Source organism: Lissotriton helveticus, chromosome 3_1 (assembly GCF_964261635.1).
Source record: "Lissotriton helveticus chromosome 3_1, aLisHel1.1, whole genome shotgun sequence".
Taxonomy (NCBI): Eukaryota; Metazoa; Chordata; class Amphibia; order Caudata; family Salamandridae; genus Lissotriton; species Lissotriton helveticus.
This window is the reverse complement of record NC_136061.1, coordinates 1,556,496,735-1,556,521,133: the sequence shown is the minus strand read 5'-3', so window position 1 is coordinate 1,556,521,133 and position 24,399 is coordinate 1,556,496,735. Positions and strand designations below refer to the sequence as shown.

The window sequence follows — 24,399 nt, the reverse complement described above, 5'->3', positions numbered from 1 at the left end:
CAGGTTGTCCTCTCCCAGGCAATAGCGGGGGCAAGGATACGGCGAAGTTTGCCATCAGGTGTGGTCTGAACACTGCTGATTCATTGTGCAGGGCGATTTCCACGACTGTGGCGTTGTGGTGCCATGCCTGGTTGCGATCTACCGGGTTCTCGCTTGCTGTCCGGAGCTCGCTCATGGGCATGCCCTTTGATGGCTCTTGCCTCTTTGGCGACAAGGCTGACAATGCCCTGGAGCACTTTAAAGACTCACAGGCCACGGCCATCCCTGTCCTGCCGACCCACTGGCGTTACCTGCGGTTCATGGTAGGCCAGGAACATTTTCAGGTTGCCGTGCTCCCCTTCGGCCTTACCAGCACCCCTCGGGTGTTCACGAAAGTGATGGCGGTGGTCGCAGCTCATCTGCGCAGGTCAGGGGTGTCAGTCTTCCCCGACCTCGACAACTGGCTGTTGAAGGCGGGCTCGCCCCAGGCAGTAGTCTCCTACCTTCAGACTACGGCCGCCAACCTGCATGTGCTGGGGTTCTCCATCAATGTGCCGAAGTCGCACCTGAGTCCCTCTCAGAAGCTCCCTTTCATCGGAGCGGTACTGGATTCGATGATGTTTTGGGTTTATCCTCCCGAGCAGCGAGTCCAGGATATTCAGGCTATGATTCCACTCTTTCTGCCTCTATCCCGGGTTTCAGTCAGGATGACCCTCCGGCTTCCGGGCCTGATGGCCTTCTGCATCCTGCTGGTGACACATGCCAGATGGCATATGCGGGCTCTGCAGTGGGACCTGAAGTTTCAGTGGGCACAGCATCAGGGCAACCTGTCCGATCACGGCCAGATCTCGGAGGGCGCTGCACCACAGTTGCAGTGGTGGCTCACGAATTGCGATTGGGTCAGTGGCAGTTCCCTCTCCCTTCCCCAACCGGAGCACACAGTGGTGACGGATGCGTCTCTCTTGGGATGGGGAGGCCACATGGGGACAGCGGAGATCAGAGGCCTCTGGTCTCTGGCGGAGTCCCGGCTTCATATCAACCTTCTGGAGCTGCGGGCGATCCGGCTTGCACTGACGGCATTCCTTCCCTCTGTCCGGGGAAGTGTAGTGCAGGTGTTCACGGACAACACCACCGCCATGTGGTATTGCAACAAACAGGGCGGGGTGGGGTCCTGGACCCTTTGTCAGGAGGTTCTGCGCCTCAGGACAGGGCTGGAACATAAATGCATTACCTTGGTGGTTCACCACCTGGCAGGTTCTCTGAAAGCCAGGGCTGACGACCTCAGCCGCCGGTGCATGGTGGATCACGAATGGCGTCTGAACTCAGACGTGGCGCAAGGTCTCTTTCTGCAGCGGGGAGAGCCTTAGTTAGATCTATTCGCCACCGAAGAAAACGCGCAATGTCATTAGTTCTGCGAGTTGGAATGTTCAAGGCGGCGCTCGCTCGGAGACGCTTTTCGTCGCGAGTGGAGCTGTGGTCTATTGTACGCTTTTCCGCCTCTACCACTTCTGCCCAGAGTGCTGAAGAAGATCAGGCGTGACCGGGCCCAAGTCATCCTTGTGGCCCCGGACTGGGCTCGAAGAGTTTAGTATCCCGAGCTACTCAGTATGAGCATCGATCCCCTAATCCGTCTGCCTTTTCGGGAAGATCTTCTGTCACAGCGGCAGGGGACGGTCCTCCACCCGAACCTGTGCAGCCTCTACCTCCATGCATGGAGATTGAGCAGGGACTGTTGACACCTTTGATCTTCCTCCCGAAGTCTGTGATGTCATTCTGGCAGCCAGGTGTCCCTCCACTAAAACGGTATACGCCTGCCGATGGAACAGATTTGTGGCATGGTGCACAGCAAAAGCTGTAGACCCACTTTCGGCCCCTCTTTCTGAGGTTCTTCTGTTTCTTCTGTCTTTGGCCCAGCAAGGCTCTGTTCTGGGCACCATCAAAGGTTATCTTTCTGCCATTTCCGCCTTCCTGAGGCTTCCTGATCAGGCTTCTCTTTTTATGTCCCCAGTTGTTAACAGTTTCCTTAAAGGCATTACGCACACGTTCCCTCCCGTGCCTTTCGTAATGCCTCATTGGGACTTAAATTTGGTCTTGATTTTCCTGATGTGCGCTCCCTTCGAGCCTCTTCATAACCGTCCTTTACGTCCTCTTACTTTAAAGACTGCTTTCCTGGTAGCTACCACCTCTGCCAGAAGAGTGAGTGAGCTCCAGGCTCTTTCTTCTAAACCTCCTTTCCTTTCTGTTCATCCGGACAAGGTGGTTTTAAGGACCCGTCCTTCTTTCTGGCCAAAGGTTGTCACGCCCTTCCACATTGGGCAGACCATCACTTTGCCCACCTTCTTTCCGCATCCTTCAAGGGAAGAGGAGAGGCTTCACCGTCTGGACCCAAAACGTGTGCTTGCTTTCGATCTGCAGCGTGCACAGCAGTTCAGGGTGGATGATCAGCTCTTTGTTGGCTATGTTGGCACCAAAAAAGGTCGGGCTGTGCACAAACGGACCATTTCCCGGTGGGTCGTTCTGTGCATCAAAGCTTGTTACTCCTTGGCCAAGAAGGAGCCTCCTGTGGGGTTGCGTGCCCATTCAACCAGGGCGACTGCAGCCACTACTGCCTTGGGACGCGGCGTTCCCTTGCAGGACATTTGTCAGGCAGCTACGTGGGCCTTGCTGCACACGTTTACCAAACACTACTGCCTTGACAGTCCGGTCCGGGGAGACGGCGTCTATGGCCATTCTGTGCTCCGTGACTTTTTGGTGTAATCCTGTTCGTAGACCCTCCACCGGGGTTGGTATAGCTGGGGTATCTATTCTAAGGTAAGGAATCTATCACTAACGTGTCTCTTTCAGATGCACAAGTTACTATTTGTGTAACGATATATCTGTAAGAGACATTAGTTAGTGATAGATTCCTTACCGCCCCACCCATCCCCTCCCCGTTCTGCGAACTGTTTACTAGGGTTAAGGTAATTCCCTTTTTAGGGCCCTAGTTTTATGCACCAATGTTCAGTCTCTTGCATGGCTCTGTGTTTCGACGCGTAAAGTCATGTACAGAACTGACGTCAGCGCGCATGGGTGGCGCCTAAGTAGTCTCTGTGAAGTCATCTCAGCGCTCACGTCGCCAGTGATGGACGCGGAGCCACACGACGCCACCTACCGGCGCGCAGGGGTACTGCTAAGCAGAAAACTTTCCGGATCCAGTCTGACGCCTGGGGAATATTCTAAGGTAAGGAATCTATCACTAACTAATGTCTCTTACAGATATATTGTTCCACAAGTAGTAACTTGTGCTCCAACTCCAGAGAGTGCAACAGTAGGGAAAGTGTTGGATAGCGTAGGGGTAGAAATTACTATTCCAACTCCAGAGAGTGCGACAGTAGGGAAAGTGTTGGATAGCGTAGGGGTTAAAATTACTATTCCAACTCCAAAGAGTGCAACAGTAGGGAAAGTGTTGGATACCGTAGGGGTTGAAATAACTTACTAATCATTAAAACATTTTTTTTTAAATAAATAATAATGTAATTATTAAATGACAATAAATGAATTAACAATACCAATAAATAATTACTTAAAAATAATTACCAATGAATCATTAACAATTAAATTGATGACAAATACAATTAAATAATAATTAGTAAAAATTAATTACTAAATCATAATGAAATAAAAAAGAATTAATTTTCAAAACCAAAAAACAATAATTATTAACACATATTTAGCAGTTAATCATTATTTAACAATATATTATTGATAAATACCAATAAATTATAATTAATAAAATGTAATGACCAATTATTAATGAACAATACATTAAATACCCCAACAATATTAATTATTACAGTTATTACCAATTAATAATTAATTAACAATAAATTAATTATCAATACTCCACAATAAAATAAATAATTACTTAATTACAATTAAATTACTTCCCACCCTATAACCTCACAATTCACTTCAATAATAAATTAATACACTTAATATAATTACAAATTAATTAATTAATACACATTTTTTACCAATTAATAAAAAATAATTACCAATTAATTATTATTTAACATAAAATTAATTATCAATACCAATAAATAAAAATAAATAATTATTAATTACTATTAAATTACTTCCCACCCTATTCTCCTATAAACCCACAACCCGCAACAGAACTAAAACACAAAATGTATTTTAAAAAATTCCTAATTCCTAAAATTTTTAAATTAATTTACTATAATTAAATTACTTCCCACCCTATTCCCCTATAAACCCACAACCCGCTACAGTACTAAAACGCATAATTTACTCCCAAAAAATATTACTAACTTCTAAAAATGTAATACATATATTCTAAAACTAGTACAATAATTAACAAAAAATGTAAACATGAACATATAAAGTACGTAAAAAAATACATAACACTAATATTAATATCGATATTAGTAACATCAATATTTTTGCTATCGATATTACTAACTTCGATATTAACAAAAACAATATTTCTTACCTTCAGATCGATATTCTGGTCGTCGATATTCTTGATTTCGATATTATGTCCCTCCGATATTTCCAACTTGATATTCTTGTAGGCCGAAATAAAAAACTCGATATTTAGACTGTTTACCGCCAAAAACATGGCTTGACTTGCAAACAATGAATGTTAAAAACGTTTAGGGAATGTATTTCAGCGATTTAGTGCCTCTCATTTCACATGCTTTACTTAATCTTGCATTCCCCAAGGGAAACTATTTTATAATGATGTTGTTTATCTGTAATTTGTTATGTGCATACTTTGAGGCTTGAGCCATGCCAGGTGTTTATGAGGTGCTATGATTGAGCGCGCAGAATCCAAGGCTGAAGCCAAAGTGCCTGTAAGTGGGTTGGCCTGTCTACAGAGCACACAGAACAATGTTTATATCTTCCATTTGCAACTGAAATTCTGTGGATATGTGTGTGAAGGGGGTAGACAGATGTTAAAATATTTGCAAGGCAAAAGATAATGAAATTGTCAAAATATTGGCAAGGGTTTCAACTTGAGGGATTTCAATGCATGTTTTGGGACAGTGAAGTGACAGCGATGTGGGAAAGTGTATTCGGGGAAGAGTGAAAAGAGGATGCTGAAGAGGAAAGAGAGGTGGTTGAAGATGTGCAGATAGACATGGTATGGAGAGAAAAAGAGGATACCTATCTAACATAAAGCACACATAACTGAAGGCCAAAACTCCTTCCACAGGCCTCAATGCTATTTAATTCACAGACTCACAGTTTCAGAATTGAAACATTTCCAGTGTTAATTATTTATAACAAATCATTGTTGTTACTCATTTATGTTAAACAACTAACACTCATTGACAAAGCCAGTCATACCGACAGTCTTTAGATGTATGCCAGTTGTTGTCTCAATTATCTGGATACAATTACATATCAGAGAGAAACCAAAATTCCGGTCAGGTGGCACACTATGGGAAACACAGACATTTATTTGACATGTTCCTTTATAGAGAGCCCCCACTTTTTCAATCCCAATTAAATACCTGTCTGCACATATTTCTATATGACTGGTTGCAGCCAGCAGCTGTGGGTGCTTCTCGAAATGGGGTTAGAGCATATTTATCCAAAGTTAATGCTGCTTGCACTGCAAGACACTGGGCAAGCATACATTTTAAAGAGCTAAAGCTGCCAATGCTGTAAAATTTGCACATTACAGAAACTGTTGAACATATTAATGCAGGAAGATATGGGGCAGTTTTTAATGTGTTTAAAATTTCAAGACTATACGTTACCACTGCTTTATAAACATTGGTTTATCGCTACATTAATTTGCTTTAAAATGCACCATATGCCAGTCTATTTTTCATTTCTTTCTCGGGAAATTGACTCACCCTGGACCCCAGGTTTGTCCATTGAACTTGTTCACATTGCTCGCTATATAAAAACAAGCATTGGCATAGCCAATAGGTCTCGCCTTTGGGACCTTATAAGTATTTAGTTATGCAGCACAATATCCTTACTGCAACAACATTAACTGCTGGATGGCTAAACACTTATAAGGTCCCAAAGGCGAGACCTTTTGGCTATGCCAATGCTTGTTTGCTTTAGAGCCCTATTTTAAATCGTAACATAGACAAGCCTTTGTTTACGTGAAATTATAAGGAGCAGCTGTCCAACAGGTTGCAGCAGACAAAACAGACTTATAAAATAGCATCTTAAAAAGTAAAACAATGTTATAATAAGCAATAATGAAAGCATCATCCCTAACAGACTCCTGCATAAACTCTTGTCTAGGTCTAAAATTAATTCAGATAAAAAATGCTACCAGTAAATTATTTCCCTAATGTTAAATCTAGTTGGAAACGGAAGGAATAGAATTTATGATCCGTACTGAAAGTGCACTAGCATAGAAAACATTCCATTCGCCACTCACAGCATATCTCACCATTCAATCAATCAATCAATCATGACACTTGTATAGCGCGCTACTCACCCGGGGGGGTCTCAAGGCGCTTGGGGGAGGGGTCCGCTACTGCTCGAACAGCCAGGTCTTGAGTTGTCTCCTGAAGGCAAGATGGTCCTGGGTCAGTCGAAGGTGGATGGGGAGGGAGTTCCATGTTTTGGCCGCCAGGTAGGAGAAGGATCTGCCTCCGGCGGTGGCTCTTCGGATGCGTGGGTCGGCGGCGAGGGCGTGGTTGGTTGATCGTAGCTGGCGGGTGGGAGTGTAGAAGGTCAGGCGGTCATTGAGGTACTTGGGGCCCAGGTCGTGGAGAGACTTGTGTGCATTCACAAGTATGGTTGCCAAACTGATTCTTGCAGACAGGGCACCGCATTGATCGCCGTGGGTCTTTTCATTTAGTAATCCCGTGCATTCTGGGGTGTAGTTTGCTTCAAATTAAGCAATTCAAATAATTGTTAATAGCAATGGTCAAGGGAACACCTGAGGGGTGAACCCTGTCGTCCTGCTTAGATGGAAAAATCCATAAACTCTAGTTATACATTTACAAAAGCACCCTATGTGTAATTCACAAGGTGCCATTTTCAGTTTGTAGTCTCAACAGCATGTCTAATAATCGCCAGTTTGCTTGAGCCATGTGTCTTTAGTGCAGCCTTCCTTTCCACTTTTGTACCCTAAGTCATGGAGATCAGCTGCTTGCGAATTCTAGGGCAATTTGTTCTTCATCGAGTGGCCTGACATGCAGAAGCCCATGTTTGTGATTGCCCAGAGCCTGTTCTTTGGTCCCTCCTGAGGATGCTCGTCCTCGGGCTCCCAGCAGTTGCTGTCGCAGACCTGTAAGACACTCATTTCCCATCAGTTCGAGGTCGAGGCTCTTGGTTACAGCAACAGTGCCTCAAGCAGCAAAATATGATGAGTGCAAGTCTTGTGGGGGAGGGGAGTTGTCAAGACCAGCCCGTCTCTTCTTTTATTCAAACCGTGGAACTAGCAGAAGCACAAAACTTATGTATTGTATTTGCCTGATTAGAATCAGCATGCTAGCATTTAATTTAAAACAAGCAATCGCAGCACTCGTGCTTTAGCTGTAAACATTTTAAGCTAAAGCGCGGATGTCTCAATTGCTTCAAAAGTGAAGAAATAGAAAAGAAAAAAAGATTCAATTTCTTTACTTTTGTAGCAATTCAGACACCCGCGCTTTAGATGTTTACAGCTAAAGCACGAGTGCCACGATTGAAACCTAAGTAAATAAAGAGAGAAAAAATGGCGGACACACGTTTTTTTCTCTTTATTTACTTTGATTACAATTGCCGCACTCACACTTTAAGTGTTAATATCTTAAGCTAAAGCGGGTGCTGCAAATGGTTTAAAAGTAAAGAAATTGAAAAAAAAAGTTCTTTACTTTTGAAGCATTGTGACACTGCGCTTTAGCTTAAGATGTTTAAAGTTAAAGCGCGAGAGCGGCGATTAAAACCAAAATAAATACAGAGAAAACAATTCGTAATATTAAGTGAGGGGCTCCAGAAACGACCGCCTCAAAGATGTGACAGTAGCATCGGGAGGGAGCCCCCATCATCACAAAAGACATTAAAGTGCGTTCCAATAGCGCCGCGCTCACAGTGAAAGTTTAACGCACTAGCGCTACAGAATATAAAACAAGGAGCGACGGGTGGGTGGCACTCGGGGGTGGCAGAGGGCGGGTGGCAGTGCGGGGGGGGGCGATGGTGGCAAAGACACAGACGTGCATCAAGCATGAAGCAATGCAATACATACACAAGCATTGGCCACGCGGCCGGGCCGCGAAATGAAATAATAAAAAAAAAAACACTAGTTGTGCACATGCGGCGAAAAAAATGCTGTGCACGTCGCGCTCATGCTTGTGCGCTTGAGGGTGAGCTGATCGCCGCTTTGGAAGCACTTCCAAAAGCGGCTTTTAAATGTCTCGGCCGATCCAGATCAGGCTGAGACCTAATCAAGCCCAACCTTTACGTCTTACCACTTTCAAATGTCACCAGCCACCACTGTTTCAGAGTATGCCTATTACAGTAGCTCTAACCTGCAAATGGGGCATACTAATGGGTTGGCACAACTCTGGCAGGGCAGATTAATTCTATGCTGTTGCTTAATGGGGCAACCAAAGGGTAAAGCTGGACACCCACAGTAGTTTTTTTTCTGCGCACAAATATTTGGCAGGAAGAAGGCTTGTGACTTCCTCAGAACTGCGACAGAGAATGCTCAAACTCGATTGATCCGACCAGTACTTGAAATGGAAAAAATGCTCCTAATGTATAAATTGGATTTGGTGAGGGAAAAGTGGGGTCAGGGTCCGTATAGATAGAATCCTGAGTAGTAATAAACATATATTAAAAATGTGTTTTGTATATAGCGTTCCAAATAACACATACTTATTTTTAGTTCTACATATGCTGCAAATATTGGTGAGTAAACCACTTTATCTTCTTTAATCTGCTGGCCAACTTTGTGACTCACAAAGTGTATCTTTGTTTCTTCTGATGCAGTGCTTAGTGTGGTGGCCTAAAGAATGTGAACAGTGTGTGCTTCCAAAGCTATTTCTCGGCCATAACACAATTGAGTGCCAGTTTAAGTGAAGTATTTGGGTCTCGGTTAAATATTTTTGTTGGGATGCACAACAGTTCAATGCAAGTGCAGTACAAATAAACGGTCCTGGACTTCCATTCTTGAGTTATGTGCTTCTTTACATTCCAAATTCATATTCATTTACTAATCACATAAAACATTTGGCTAACCTGTTTCCTTCCATTTGTGAACAATGCCAGATTCTCCTGCTGCTCTCTTTCACAATACTTGACTGAATCATAAGAAGTGTAGTTCTACAGCTAGGTTGATGTTGGTTGGAGTAAAAATACGTCTAGAAATGTATGCCTTGAACAAGTTCTACAAATGGGAGGTAACTTGTTGACTGTAAGTGTGTGTAATTTGTGAATTAATATGAATTTGAAATCAAAACAAAGCTAGAACTCTAGAATTGACCCCCAAGAACTGTTTATTTGTACTGCACTTGCAATTAACTGTTCTGTCGAAGAGTTTATCCCCACACAAAAAAATCATCATTTGAATCTATTTTACCCTATTTTTGATTGCGCAATAGTATAACCATACAGAACGGTTTTTGGGGTTATGCATCACCCTACCTTCAACATATTTGGGAATAAACTTTAAGTGCAGGGACTTTTGCCACACCTGCACATTTTGTAAATAGGCTTCTTTCTGTATTTGGCCTAGGTGCCAGTTGGGGAATTGAGACTCTCGATCAACTTATGCTGTTACCGGTGGTCCCTGCAGCATGTGTCCCAGTGTTGGCTAACTGCAGCAGCATACACTCTGAAGGATTCGCAACAACAGTTCCAGAACCCAATTAGGGCACAGATCTAGTTGCCAGAACCAGAGTCTGCTCGTTTCCTACTCTAAGCCACTACGGAGCATCACCAGTCTTACCTGTTGTGAGGTCCAAGTAGCAACCCAGGCACTGGTGGAGGTGAACCCACCTCCACTAGTGGGAAGGATTGGCATTGTGGAAGGATACTAGTCAGGGCTGGCTCGGGCAAGTCCATCAAAACAAACATCAACATAATAATGATCAGAAAGATGGGTCATATTATTTAGATTGTGGGACTAATCCCCAACCATGTGGCAAGGGGGGAATTTCGCAGACTTGGTTGGAGTCAAACCAGACCATGTAATACTTTAGCAGGCCTACACCTTGTTACACTTTTCAAGCTCCTTTTAGACCGTTAGATCTCATGACCAGAAAAACACGAGGAACTACTGTTAAATGATGTCTCCCTAGTGGTTTAAACGTTACAGCTTGGGAGCAGTGAAATGAAATGGGACGGCCGCAATTTGTGTTACTATTGAAGGATGAAAGTGACAGGGCATGGACGAGATCTGGGAGATGGCACGTGCTCAGAACCTGTTCACATAAGTCAGGGATAATATTTGTAGGCAAGGGTGACTGGGCGAATGAGTGGAGATTGGGTTGGCAAGGGACGGGTCCAGCAGCCATGTTTGTGGGTGCTTGAACTGCAGTGATCTCTATGCCACCAGCTCTGGGGCAGGATTCCAGAGAGAGGTTACTTGGAGCTGCAAGCATCCACATTTGTGATCATCCAAGGAGTGGTGCAGAGAGCTCGACATGATAAACTTTGCAGTGACTTATTTGTATTATTACTTTACATTGTCTTTTTTGTAAAGTGCTACATTTATCTGATGTTCATCTCGGAGAGCATTGCAAACGATGAGCTGTTATATGGGGATGAAGATGGTGTAGTAAAGTGAAGAACTTCCAGATCTACCTGTGGAATATGGGCTCTGGAGCAGCCCAGGAATGCTTGCCGTTAGAGGGTTGATCAGGTGGCTAGTTGGTTCGGACAGAATCAGGGGGACACTGACCAGCTGTTTCACAAGACATATTGATATTGTAAAAAATTAGGTTACTGGTTGAAGGGGATGAAACCTTACTCAAACAGGAACCGCAATCCATGTCAGGATGAAGTCACAAGCAAATACGAAAATTAACCTCAGAGACAATGTGTAAAGTATTTGTGCAATACTTCAAACAGTAACATAAAAGAAACACACCACAAAAAGAACCCACACCAGCTTAACAAAATAGAGTAATTCTTATTAAATATAACAAGACCAAAACACCAAAAATCCAATCGAACCGAAGATAGGCCATTTTAAGGATTTCACTGAAAATAGCACCAAAAAGCACAAAGTTCCAACTGTGGATATTTGGTTGTGTCATAGCGGAACAAAGTCAAAAGTTCAGGTTGACTGCGGTGGAGCGCAGGCCGGCTACAGGGACCTACTTAGCCCTGCTGAAAACCTGGTTTGTGGAACATTGCGATGGTCTGCAGCAAGTATGCATCACGCAGAGGAAGAGATGCATTGGTTCCATGATGCGGTGAGGCTGTGATGCGATGTCCTACGTCGTCATTGAGGATCCCATTGATGAGGGCTTGCAATGCAAAGTCCAGCATCAAGGATGCACAAGGATGTTCCGAGGAGCTGCAAGGCGGAATCCGGCGTGGCCGTCAAGGCTGCTGTCGACGAGGGATGCGAGAGGCCTGTGCTGAAGATGCGTGGTTCCGATGAGGCAACACTATGCGATGAGATGCAGGTATTTGCGACTGAACCGATCCACGCAGCAGCTGCAAGGCGTCAGTTCTGCTTGGGGTTGCACCATACAGAAGAGGAGATGCGCCGGTTTTGCTGGATTCACAGAAGCTGGCAAGCATTTTAAGCCCACTACCAAGGGTCCAGGACTAGATTGGCAGCACTTGGCAGGATAGGTTCGTATATGGCAAGAGTACAGGTGCTCTGGTTGAGGTTGTTGGAGCCTTCTGTCCCTGAGGCTCGTCAGGAGGCCAGCCAGCTAGCCCTTTGAGTCACTCTGGAGTCCTGAGTTGAACAGATGCAGGTCCAGTCTCACCCAGGCAAGAGGGCAACAGTCCTACAGAGCATCAGTGCCGCAGAGGGACAGCCTTTCAGCAGCACAACAGTCCTTCCTAGCATTATCCACAGTTCCAGAAGTGTATTGAGGAGGTGGTGCCTGAGGTCCAAAATGTATACCTGCTGCCCTCCCTCTGGAAGGTGGGAGAAACTTCTAGAGGTTTCTCTTTGAAGTCCTCTGCCACCCTGGCTCCAGACTAACTACAGGGGGTATGCAGCCCCTTCTGTGGAGGCAGTACATAGCCGATTCAGGTGTAAGTAGGACTGTTCCTAGTTCCGCCCACCCATCCTGGCAGTGATGGCCCACCCAGACACACATAAGCTCTCTATTGTGCATGGCTTTCTAGGAGCAATACACAAAGCCCAATTGGCAGTCATACAGAGTAATGTGACCCAGGAACAGCCTACAGGCCCTAAATGGCTAAGGCAGGAAAATGCAAATTATTTTTCTTTTTGCATTTGTCATTTGAGTGGGACGGGTATGCCCAGACGTGGGTCCTGTGCTCTCCATGCCCCTGGAGTCCAGTTATCCTGGCTGAGGAGGGGTGATGCCCCAAAACCGGTCCCAGGATGCTTGTTTCCAGTCCAGGGAGGACCTGGCCTGGCAATTTGGGCTGGCTTGTCCCATGGGGAACAGGGCCAAGACTGATTTGCATATGTTTGGGTCTGAACTGGAATGGCATGGGGAGCAAAAAATGATGTATTTAGGCCCACATCTTTGTACTGGGATGAATGTTTGACATAGTGCAGCATCCTGTCAATCATTTGTTCTTTTTGCAACTTTCTGAAAGTGGCATTTTCAAAATTATATTTTAAAACCCGACTATACCATGAGAGAGAATTTGTCATTACAATTCCAAAAACACCAGACATGAACTGGCTATCTGCTTACACTTTGAAATGACAGCTTACTAATTGTAATAAGGTAACTCCAATTTTACCCTATGGAAGAGGTCGGCCTTGCAGTAGTGAAAAACAAACGTAAGAGTTTTTCACTACAAGGACTTGTAAAACATAAAACTGCATGTCCAGACTTTTAAATACTCTCCACCCTGCCCCCTGGACTGTCTAGAGCCTACCCTTGTGGTGACTTATATAAGGCCTTGGCGGAGCCAGCATGAGTACCAGCATGTTGGCAAATGTTTCTCATCTTAGGTATCTGATTCGGCTGCACAGTAGAGAGATGAGAGAGTCTTTATGGGACTGTGTGCCAGCGAGATGTATGATATAGACTCAGCATACCCGTGGCCTCTTAGGCATTATATAAAATGAAAAAAAGGATGATGGGCAAAATGTTTGGAAATAGCCTATACCCGACACAACTGCTTTGGGTAGCATTCCAACCCACGGCTCGCTGTGCACAGGGTCCATCCTATACCTCACTGACGAGGACTAAGTAGGTCAAAACAAGTCCAGAGTTGCTTTTGTTTCCTTCTGAATGTGATTTGCAGGCAGTGTAGGATGGGCTGGTCATATGATAAGCCTCTGTCTAAAGTGTCACTGTGGGCAAAAACGATTTGTTGCAATACTACTTACCCCGAGTGATTGCTAGTGTGTGTTTGATGCATTTGATTAAGTGCCAGATGTTATCTTTCGTCTGGCCATGGTATTGTTAGTGCCGCCTGCTTGCACAATTAAGAAAACTAGTCTTGGTAGCGTTCACAGACATGGTTTCTTCTGTAAGAAGCTATGCCACCATATAATCTGATTTTAGCATATATTCTGATTAAACGAAGAGTACAGCACCAGTTATCTGGCGAATCAGACTAGAGAAATACCTTGCTTGCATCCTCCCAACAATACCCACTGTTGAATTTCACAATTATTTTTCCTTTCGCAAGCTCTACAATGTAATCTATTAGAGATCTTGGCTCAGTGACTGATTGAGAACTGACACACAACAGATTAAAGCATCGCCGAAGTATTTGCCATGTGCCACACTCTGCATTTAGGACGACGATAATCAGGGATTATGTGTTTATTGATATGACTGGTGATTGGTGAACTGTGGGTGCTGCACCCAGGTCGATGTTTTGATTGTTAAGCCGCTGTGTCGCTCTGTTATACTAGAACGCCTTCTGTGGCAAATAGGGTGGGACCTCCATACAAAAGAGCACAGTGAACTCAACCAATGGACACAAAGCACAGAGGGGCCAACATTTGACAAATGTCCATGTGAGGTAACAATACATTAGCAATTATAACAAAATGTTTAGCCAGGTTAGGTTGAGTTGCCAATTATCTTTAAAAGCAGGATGTAGTTGGTTTAGGAAGTCATCCAGTTAGGCTTACGTGAGTGCAATAGCTTCTAAAAGAGGGTAGGACGGTAGGGTGATACTACTAGGAGGAATGGTTAATATGCTTTCAGGTTAATCTACTTTAAGCAGCACATCTGCATCCGGGCTGGGCTGGCCTTTTATTCCACCTGGCAGTTCCCCAGTGGGTTGGAGCCCTTGCATGCTGGTTTTGGAAAACCAAAGCCTCTCCTGGTGGGTGCTCCTGCCACTTTCCCCTGCTCCCTGAGGTTAATTCCAGCAGGCGGGAGAGGCTTCAAGGCAGAGAGAGAGAGAAGGAGAGAGAACAAGAGAAAGCAGCGAGAAACCGGTCAGGGAGGAAGAGAAGGGATGGATGGAAAGAGAGAGCACAAGCAGACAAAGGGAGCAGTTCTAGTTTGAACATTTTTCCCAAGTCTGGTGCAGGTGCGCGTGCCGCTCAGCTGACCACTATAGGCTTTCTTGCCCTCTATGTCTTTCTGTGACTCTGATGTTAATTCAAACCCCCTATCTGACCCCCACCACCCACATTCCTCATTTCCCTCCTTCCAGCCTACCTAGTTAGTTCTGATAACCATGTTACAAACAGGGTTTCACAAAAATAGTGGTACCCTTGATAACATCACTGCCCTCCAAACTCTAATTGAAAAATATCCAATGTGCCGGGGGAATGCCTTTATAGGCGGCCTTTATAGACTTCTGTACATCCTTCGACCGGGTTGATCGGGGGACCTTGTGGAGAACATTAGTCACTATGGGGATACCTGTGAATTTACTAAGACTGATTATTGCACTGTACTACTCTTTATGTCAATGATTTGCCAAGCAGAGTGGGTCTCGGCAAAGGGGATTCCCCAAAATTAGGATCTTTAAAGCTGAGCTGCCTGCTATATGCTGATGACACCATTTTACTTGACCTAACCCCAATTGGACTCAAAAGACGACTTTCTGAGTTAGCTAGGTATTCAGAAGAATACTACTTAAAAATAAATATCTTAAAGAGTAAAGTTATGGTTTTTAGATATCGAGTATGCAGAGTTCGAAATAACATGCATTGATTCTAGGGGAAGGAAAAAACTTGACATAATAAATCTTACATACATATTTAGGAAGAATTTTCACAAGCAGGTGTTCCAGTAGCAACTATGCATATCAATGCAGAAGCACAGCAATTTCACAGGCATCCGCAATCAGTCGATTCTAAGTGTATAAAATTAGGATACCGCCAGCATTGAGCTATGCCTGTGAAACAGTAGATGCACAGGAATGGGATACATTTGAGAAAGTAAAAGGTCGGCGCCAAATTTGGCGCCAAATTTGTAATCTGAATCACGCTGCTTCAATAGCAGCCATTCGGCATGAATTCGGTTTACTTTCCACCTATGTGCTCTCTACTGCTGCATGCTTAAGATGGAGCAACGCACTATGGAATAACACTGAGAACACCTTACGGAAAGCATTGTGTGAGGAAATGTTTGACAAGTTGAAGGGAAAAAGTGTTAATTTTAGGAATTATCAAAAAGCCAAAAATCTGTTTGGCTTTGAGATGGACAGTATGGCGACTCTTCCTAAACAAGTCTTGAAAATCAGATTTTAAAAAACAATCTACGGTGTATCGCGAAAAAGAGACATTTCACTGTGCGCAGAGAACCGTAATAACGATTGCATAGAAGGGAGTAGTATCTATAAAAAGCCACAACCATATGTTTTATGGAATCTCCAACATGGAGTACGTAGAACTATTTTATTTGCTCAGGCTGAACTGCAGAATTGTAGCAGGAGCTTTGGAGGGCCTTGCTAGACATGAAAGGCTCTGCCACGTATGTGATTCCGGTGTACAAGATTTAAATCATGTTTTATTGGTTTGTCCTATATTACAACCCTTACGCCGTAGATATTTAAGAAATTCTTTCCAAAAGTATAACATTGTCATAGCAGAAGAAGCCCGTAATTGCCTGCTGGCCCCACCCTCTTAACTAGTCTGTTTTAAATGTTTCTGCTTTTTTAACCCCTTTGCTGCTAGGCCTTTTCCCCTCCTGTGCTAAGCCTTTTTTTGGCGTTTTGGAGTAGTGCGCGCTTAGGCCCTTGTAACTTTTTGACCACATAAGGTATCCACGCCAAATTTGCGTCCTTTTCTTCCAACATCATGTGGATTCTAAAGGCGCCCAGGGTTTGTGGATTCCCTTGGAGGGGTCCCAGAAATTAACCAAAATATAGTGATTTTTTTGTTTTTTTCTGAAAAATGGGATAAACGGGCTGCAAATGAAAGCCTCTGGGTTTTTCCCTGAAAATGTTATAAAAAAAGGGTTTGTGGGGCTAGAAATCTCCATTTTCTCAGCTTTTAGGGAATGACAGTCTTTTGTCAGAGAACCGAAATTTTTCACTCAGTTTTGGCATTTTTCTTGGACATAGCCTATTTTTGCTATTTTTAGAGCTTTCCACCTCCTTCCAGTTAATGGTAGAAATGAGTTTGAAAGCAATAATGGATCCTGGAAAGCTTTACATTTTTGAAAAGTAGACAACATTCTGAATTCAGAAAGGGGTCATTTGTCTAAATCCATGAAGGTTTCGTTATAGAAACTAACAGTTAGATATTGGAATAATTGAAAATTTGTTGAAAAAAACAGCCTTTTGTCTCAACGTTTTCACCTATAACTTTTTCTAATTTTGACAGCTCTTGGAAAGCAATATACCGTTACATCCGTTAGACCTTCCTGGTTGTGGGGATATATAGGACTTGTAGTTTCACCAAGAACCCGACGAACCCAGATCCAAAAACTGAGCAGCAACTTGCAATGGTATTTTTTCATTTACTGGGTATAGAGCACTTTGTCTTGGAAAATGTATACATGGAATAATCTGTATGAAAGACACCTATGTATCTCTGAATTGGCTACAAATTATAGAGTTCAGAAACAGTATATAATTGCACATTTTCAAAATTGGGAATACTCATACTAGCATGAGAATTATTGGTCATTTTTCAAAAAGATTTTTTTTTACACAATGTCTTTCATTGAAAGGGAGAAATGCATGAAAGCTCAATTGGTAATAACAGTTGATTTACAAATCTGAATTACCCCAAGTGTCCCGATAAAAACGGTACTTCACTTGTGTGGGTCGGCCTTATGCCTGTGACAGAAAACGGCGCAAAATGCAACGTGGTCACACCTAAATTTTGCAGTTACAAATTGACCCTTTTTTGGCAAAGTGCCTACCTGTAGTTTTTGCACCCTAGCTCTGCCGGCACCTAGGGAAACCTAGCAAACCTATACATTTTTTAAAAGTAGATGGGGTGACTCGACTGCCTACCACCAGGTTTTGTTACCCAGAATCCCTTGCATAGCTAAGATTTTGACAAAAAAAAACACATTTTCCTCACATTTCTGTGGTGGAAAGTTCTGGAATCTGCGTGGATCAACAAATTTCCACCCACCCAGCGTTCCCCCAGGTCTCCCGATAAAAACGGTACCTCACTTAAGTGGGTCGGCCTTGTGCCTACGACAGGAAACGGCGCAAAATGCAACGTGGTCGCACCTCAATTTCCCAGTGAAATCTTGTGCTCTTTGGACAAAGAGACTACCTTTTGTTTTTGAGCCCTAGCTCTGCCGGCACCTAGGGAAACCTAGCAAACCTATATATTTTTGAAAAGTAGACACCCAGGGGAATTCAGGATGGGGTGACTAGACTGCCTATCACCAGGTTTTGTTACCCAGAATCCCTTGCAAAGCTAAGAATTTGACAAAAAAACACATTTTCCTCACATTTCTGTGGTGGAAAGTTCTGGAATCTGCGTGGATCAACAAATTTCCACCCACCCAGCTTTCCCCCAGGTCTCCCGAAAAAAATGGTACCTCACCTGCGTGGGTAGGCATAGTGGCTGCGACATGAAACAGCGCAAAACGCAACATGGTCGCACCTCAATTTCTCAGTGAAATCTTGTACGTTTTGGACAAAAAGACTACCTTTTGTTTTTGCGCCGTAGCTATGCCAGCACCTAGGGAAACCTAGCAAACCTATACATTTTTGAAAACTAGACACCCAGGGGAATTCAGGATGGGGTGCTTCGTCTGCCTACCCCCAGGTTTTGTTACCCAGAATCTCTTGCAAACCTAAAAATTTGACAAAAAAAACACATTTTCCTCACATTTCTGTGGTGGAAAGTTCTGGAATCTGCGTGGATCAACAAATTTCCACCCACCCAGCGTTCCCCCAGGTCTCCCGAAAAAAATGGTACCTCACTTGCGTGGGTAGGCATAGTGGCTGCGACATGAAACAGCGCAAAACGCAACATGGTCGCACCTCAATTTCCCAGTGAAATCTAGCACGTTTTGGCCAAAAAGACTACCTTTTGTTTTTGCGCCGTAGCTCTGCCAGCACCTAGGGAAACCTAGCACACCTATACATTTTTGAAAACTGGACACCCAGGGGAATTCTGGATGGGGTGACTCGTCTGCCTACCCCCAGGTTTTGTTACCCAGAATCCCTTGCAAACCTTAAAATTTGACCAAAAAAACAAATTTTCCTCACATTTCTGTGGTGGAAAGTTGTGGAATCTGTGTGGATCAACAAATTTCCACCCACCCAGCGTGCCCCCAGGTCTCCCGAAAAAAATGGTACCTCACTTGCGTGGGTAGGCATAGTGGCTGCGACATGAAACAGCGCAATACGCAACATGGCTGCACCTCAATTTCCCAGTGAAATCTAGCACGTTTTGGACAAAAAGACTACCTTTTGTTTTTGCGCCGTAGCTCTGCCAGCACCTAGGGAAACCTAGCAAACCTATACATTTTTGAAAACTAGACACCCAGGGGAATTCAGGATGGGGTGACTCGTCTGCCTACCCCCAGGTTTTGTTTCCCAGAATCCCGTGCAAACCTAAACATTTGACAAAAAAAACACATTTTCCTCACATTTCTGTGGTGGAAAGTTCTGGAATCTGCGTGGATCAACAAATTTCCACCCACCCAGCGTTCCCCCAGGTCTCCCGAAAAAAATGGTACCTCACTTGCGTGGGTAGGCATAGTGGCTGCGACATGAAACAGCGCAAAACGCAACATCGTTGCACCTCAATTTCCCAGTGAAATCTTGTACGTTTTGGACAAAAAGACTACCTTTTGTTTTTGCGCCGTAGCTATGCCAGCACCTAGGGAAACCTAGCAAACCTATACATTTTTGAAAACTAGACACCCAGGGGAATTCAGGATGGGGTGACTCGTCTGCCTACCCCCAGGTTTTGTTACCCAGAATCTCTTGCAAACCTAAAAATTTGACAAAAAACACACATTTTCCTCACATTTCTGTGGTGGAAAGTTCTGGAATCTGCGTGGATCAACACATTTCAACCCACCCAGCGTTCCCCCAGGTCTCCCGAAAAAAATGGTACCTCACTTGCGTGGGTAGGCATAGTGGCTGCGACATGAAACAGCGCAAAACGCAACATGGTCGCACCTCAATTTCCCAGTGAAATCTAGCACGTTTTGGACAAAAAGACTACCTTTTGTTTTTGCACCGTAGCTCTGCCAACACCTAGGGAAACCTAGCAAACCTATACATTTTTGAAAACTAGACACCCAGGGGAATTCAGGATGGGGTGACTCATCTGCCTACCCCCAGGTTTTGTTACCCAGAATCCCTTGCAAACCTAAAAATTTGACAAAAAAAACAAATTGTCTTCACATTTCTGTGGTGGAAAGTTCTGGAATCTGCGTGGATCAACAAATTTTCACCCACCCAGCGTTCCCCCAGGTCTCCTGAAAAAACTGGTACCTCACTTGCGTGGGTAGGCATAGTGGCTGCGACATGAAACAGCGCAATACGCAACATGGTCACACCTCAATTTCCCAGTGAAATCTAGCACGTTTTGGACAAAAAGACTACCTTTTGTTTTTGCGCCGTAGCTCTGCCAGCACCTAGGGAAACCTAGCAAACCTATACATTTTTTAAAACTAGACACCCAGGGGAATTCAGGATGGGGTGACTCGTCTGCCTACCCCCAGGTTTTGTTACCCAGAATCCCTTGCAAACCTTAAAATTTGACCAAAAAAACAAATTTTCCTCACATTTCTGTGGTGGAAAGTTGTGGAATCTGTGTGGATCAACAAATTTCCACCCACCCAGCGTGCCCCCAGGTCTCCCGAAAAAAATGGTACCTCACTTGCGTGGGTAGGCATAGTGGCTGCGACATGAAACAGCGCAATACGCAACATGGCTGCACCTCAATTTCCCAGTGAAATCTAGCACGTTTTGGACAAAAAGACTACCTTTTGTTTTTGCGCCGTAGCTCTGCCAGCACCTAGGGAAACCTAGCAAACCTATACATTTTTGAAAACTAGACACCCAGGGGAATTCAGGATGGGGTGACTCGTCTGCCTACCCCCAGGTTTTGTTTCCCAGAATCCCGTGCAAACCTAAACATTTGACAAAAAAAACACATTTTCCTCACATTTCTGTGGTGGAAAGTTCTGGAATCTGCGTGGATCAACAAATTTCCACCCACCCAGCGTTCCCCCAGGTCTCCCGAAAAAAATGGTACCTCACTTGCGTGGGTAGGCATAGTGGCTGCGACATGAAACAGCGCAAAACGCAACATGGTCGCACCTCAATTTCCCAGTGAAATCTTGTACGTTTTGGACAAAAAGACTACCTTTTGTTTTTGCGCCGTAGCTATGCCAGCACCTAGGGAAACCTAGCAAACCTATACATTTTTGAAAACTAGACACCCAGGGGAATTCAGGATGGGGTGACTCGTCTGCCTACCCCCAGGTTTTGTTACCCAGAATCTCTTGCAAACCTAAAAATTTGACAAAAAACACACATTTTCCTCACATTTCTGTGGTGGAAAGTTCTGGAATCTGCGTGGATCAACACATTTCAACCCACCCAGCGTTCCCCCAGGTCTCCCGAAAAAAATGGTACCTCACTTGCGTGGGTAGGCATAGTGGCTGCGACATGAAACAGCGCAAAACGCAACATGGTCGCACCTCAATTTCCCAGTGAAATCTAGCACGGTTTGGACAAAAAGACTACCTTTTGTTTTTGCACCGTAGCTCTGCCAACACCTAGGGAAACCTAGCAAACCTATACATTTTTGAAAACTAGACACCCAGGGGAATTCAGGATGGGGTGACTCATCTGCCTACCCCCAGGTTTTGTTACCCAGAATCCCTTGCAAACCTAAAAATTTGACAAAAAAACAAATTTTCTTCACATTTCTGTGGTGGAAAGTTCTGGAATCTGCGTGGATCAACAAATTTTCACCCACCCAGCGTTCCCCCAGGTCTCCTGAAAAAACTGGTACCTCACTTGCGTGGGTAGGCATAGTGGCTGCGACATGAAACAGCGCAATACGCAACATGGTCACACCTCAATTTCCCAGTGAAATCTAGCACGTTTTGGACAAAAAGACTACCTTTTGTTTTTGCGCCGTAGCTCTGCCAGCACCTAGGGAAACCTAGCAAACCTATACATTTTTTAAAACTAGACACCCAGGGGAATTCAGGATGGGGTCACTCATCTGCCTACCCCCAGGTTTTGTTACCCAGAATCCCTTGCAAACCTAAAAATTTGACAAAAAAACACATTTCCTCACATTTCTGTGGTGGAAAGTTGTGGAATCTGCGTGGATCAACAAATTTCCACCCACCCAGCGTTCCCCCAGGTGTCCCGAAAAAAATGGTACCTCACTTGCGTGGGTAGGCATAGTGGCTGCGACATGAAACAGCGCAATACGCAACATGGTCGCACCTCAATTTCCCAGTGAAATCTAGCACGTTTTGGACAAAAAGACTACCTTTTGTTTTTGCGCCGTAGCTCTGCCAGCACCTAGGGAAACCTAGCAAACCTATACATTTTTGAAAACTAGACACCCAGGGGTATTCAGGATGGGGTGACTCGTCTGCCTACCCCCAGGTTTTCTTACCCAGAATCCCTTGCAAACCTAAAAATGTGACCAAAAAAACACATTTTCCTCACATTTCTGTGGTGGAAAGTTCTGGATTCTGCGTGGATCAACAAATTTCCACCCACCCAGCGTTCCCCCAGGTCTCCCGAAAAAAATGGTACCTCACTTGCGTGGGTAGGCATAGTGGCTGCGACATGAAACAGCGCAATACGCAACATGGTCGCACCTCAATTTCCCAGTGAAATCTAGCACGTTTTGGACAAAAAGACTACCTTTTGTTTTTGCGCCGTAGCTCTGCCAGCACCTAGGGAAACCTAGCAAACCTACACATTTTTGAAAACTAGACACCCAGAGGAACTCAGGATGGGGTGACTCGTCTGCCTACCCCTAGGTTTTGTTACCCAGAATCCCTTGCAAACCTAAAAATTTGACAAAAAAACACATTTTCCTCACATTTCTGTGGTGGAAAGTTCTGGAATCTGCGTGGATCAACAAATTTCCACCCACCCAGCGTTCCCCCAGGTGTCCCGAAAAAAATGGTACCTCACTTGTGTGGGTAGGCATAGTGGCTGCGACATGAAACAGCGCAATACGCAACATGGTCGCACCTCAATTTCCCAGTGAAATCTAGCACGTTTTGGACAAAAAGACTACCTTTTGTTTTTGCGCCATAGCTCTGCCAGCACCTAGGGAAACCTAGCAAACCTATACATTTTTTAAAACTAGACACCCAGGGGTATTTAGGATGGGGTGACTCGTCTGCCTACCCCCAGGTTTTGTTACCCAGAATCCCTTGCAAACCTAAAAATTTTACCAAAAAAACACATTTTCCTCACATTTCTGTGGTGGAAAGTTCTGGATTCTGCGTGGATCAACAAATTTCCACCCACCCAGCGTTCCCCCAGGTCTCCCGAAAAAAATGGTACCTCATTTGCGTGGGTAGGCATAGTGGCTGCGACATGAAACAGCACAAAACGCAACATGGTCGCACCTCAATTTCCCAGTGAAATCTAGCACGTTTTGGACAAAAAGACTACCTTTTGTTTTTGCGCCGTAGCTCTGCCAGCACCTAGGGAAACCTAGCAAACCTATACATTTTTTAAAACTAGACACCCAGGGGAATTCAGGATGGGGTGACTCGTCTGCCTACCCCCAGGTTTTGTTACCCAGAATCCCTTGCAAACCTAAAAATTTGACAAAAAAACACATTTTCCTCACATTTCTGTGGTGGAAAGTTCTGGAATCTGCGTGGATCAACAAATTTCCACCCACCCAGCGTTCCCCCAGGTGTCCCGAAAAAAATGGTACCTCACTTGCGTGGGTAGGCATAGTGGCTGCGACATGAAACAGCGCAATACGCAACATGGTCGCACCTCAATTTCCCAGTGAAATCTAGCACGTTTTGGACAAAAAGACTACCTTTTGTTTTTGCGCCGTAGCTCTGCCAGCACCTAGGGAAACCTAGCAAACCTATACATTTTTGAAAACTAGACACCCAGGGGTATTCAGGATGGGGTGACTCGTCTGCCTACCCCCAGGTTTTCTTACCCAGAATCCCTTGCAAACCTAAAAATGTGACCAAAAAAACACATTTTCCTCACATTTCTGTGGTGGAAAGTTCTGGATTCTGCGTGGATCAACAAATTTCCACCCACCCAGCGTTCCCCCAGGTCTCCCGAAAAAAATGGTACCTCACTTGCGTGGGTAGGCATAGTGGCTGCGACATGAAACAGCGCAATACGCAACATGGTCGCACCTCAATTTCCCAGTGAAATCTAGCACGTTTTGGACAAAAAGACTACCTTTTGTTTTTGCGCCGTAGCTCTGCCAGCACCTAGGGAAACCTAGCAAACCTACACATTTTTGAAAACTAGACACCCAGAGGAATTCAGGATGGGGTGACTCGTCTGCCTACCCCTAGGTTTTGTTACCCAGAATCCCTTGCAAACCTAAACATTTGACAAAAAAACACATTTTCCTCACATTTCTGTGGTGGAAAGTTCTGGATTCTGCGTGGATCAACAAATTTCCACCCACCCAGCGTTCCCCCAGGTCTCCCGAAAAAAATGGTACCTCATTTGCGTGGGTAGGCATAGTGGCTGCGACATGAAACAGCACAAAACGCAACATGGTCGCACCTCAATTTCCCAGTGAAATCTAGCACGTTTTGGACAAAAAGACTACCTTTTGTTTTTGCGCCGTAGCTCTGCCAGCACCTAGGGAAACCTAGCAAACCTATACATTTTTGAAAACTAGACACCCAGGGGAATTCAGGATGGGGTGACTCGTCTGCCTACCCCCAGGTTTTGTTACCCAGA

At 44.5% G+C, this 24,399-nt stretch overlaps 1 protein-coding gene across 1 annotated transcript in view; it reads left to right on the top strand.

Annotated features, from left to right (window-relative positions):
* ALG9 (ALG9 alpha-1,2-mannosyltransferase) overlaps positions 1 to 24,399 on the top strand; it is a 682,403-nt gene that overhangs the window by 566,036 nt on the left and 91,968 nt on the right. The gene's annotated exons all lie outside the window — the stretch shown is intronic.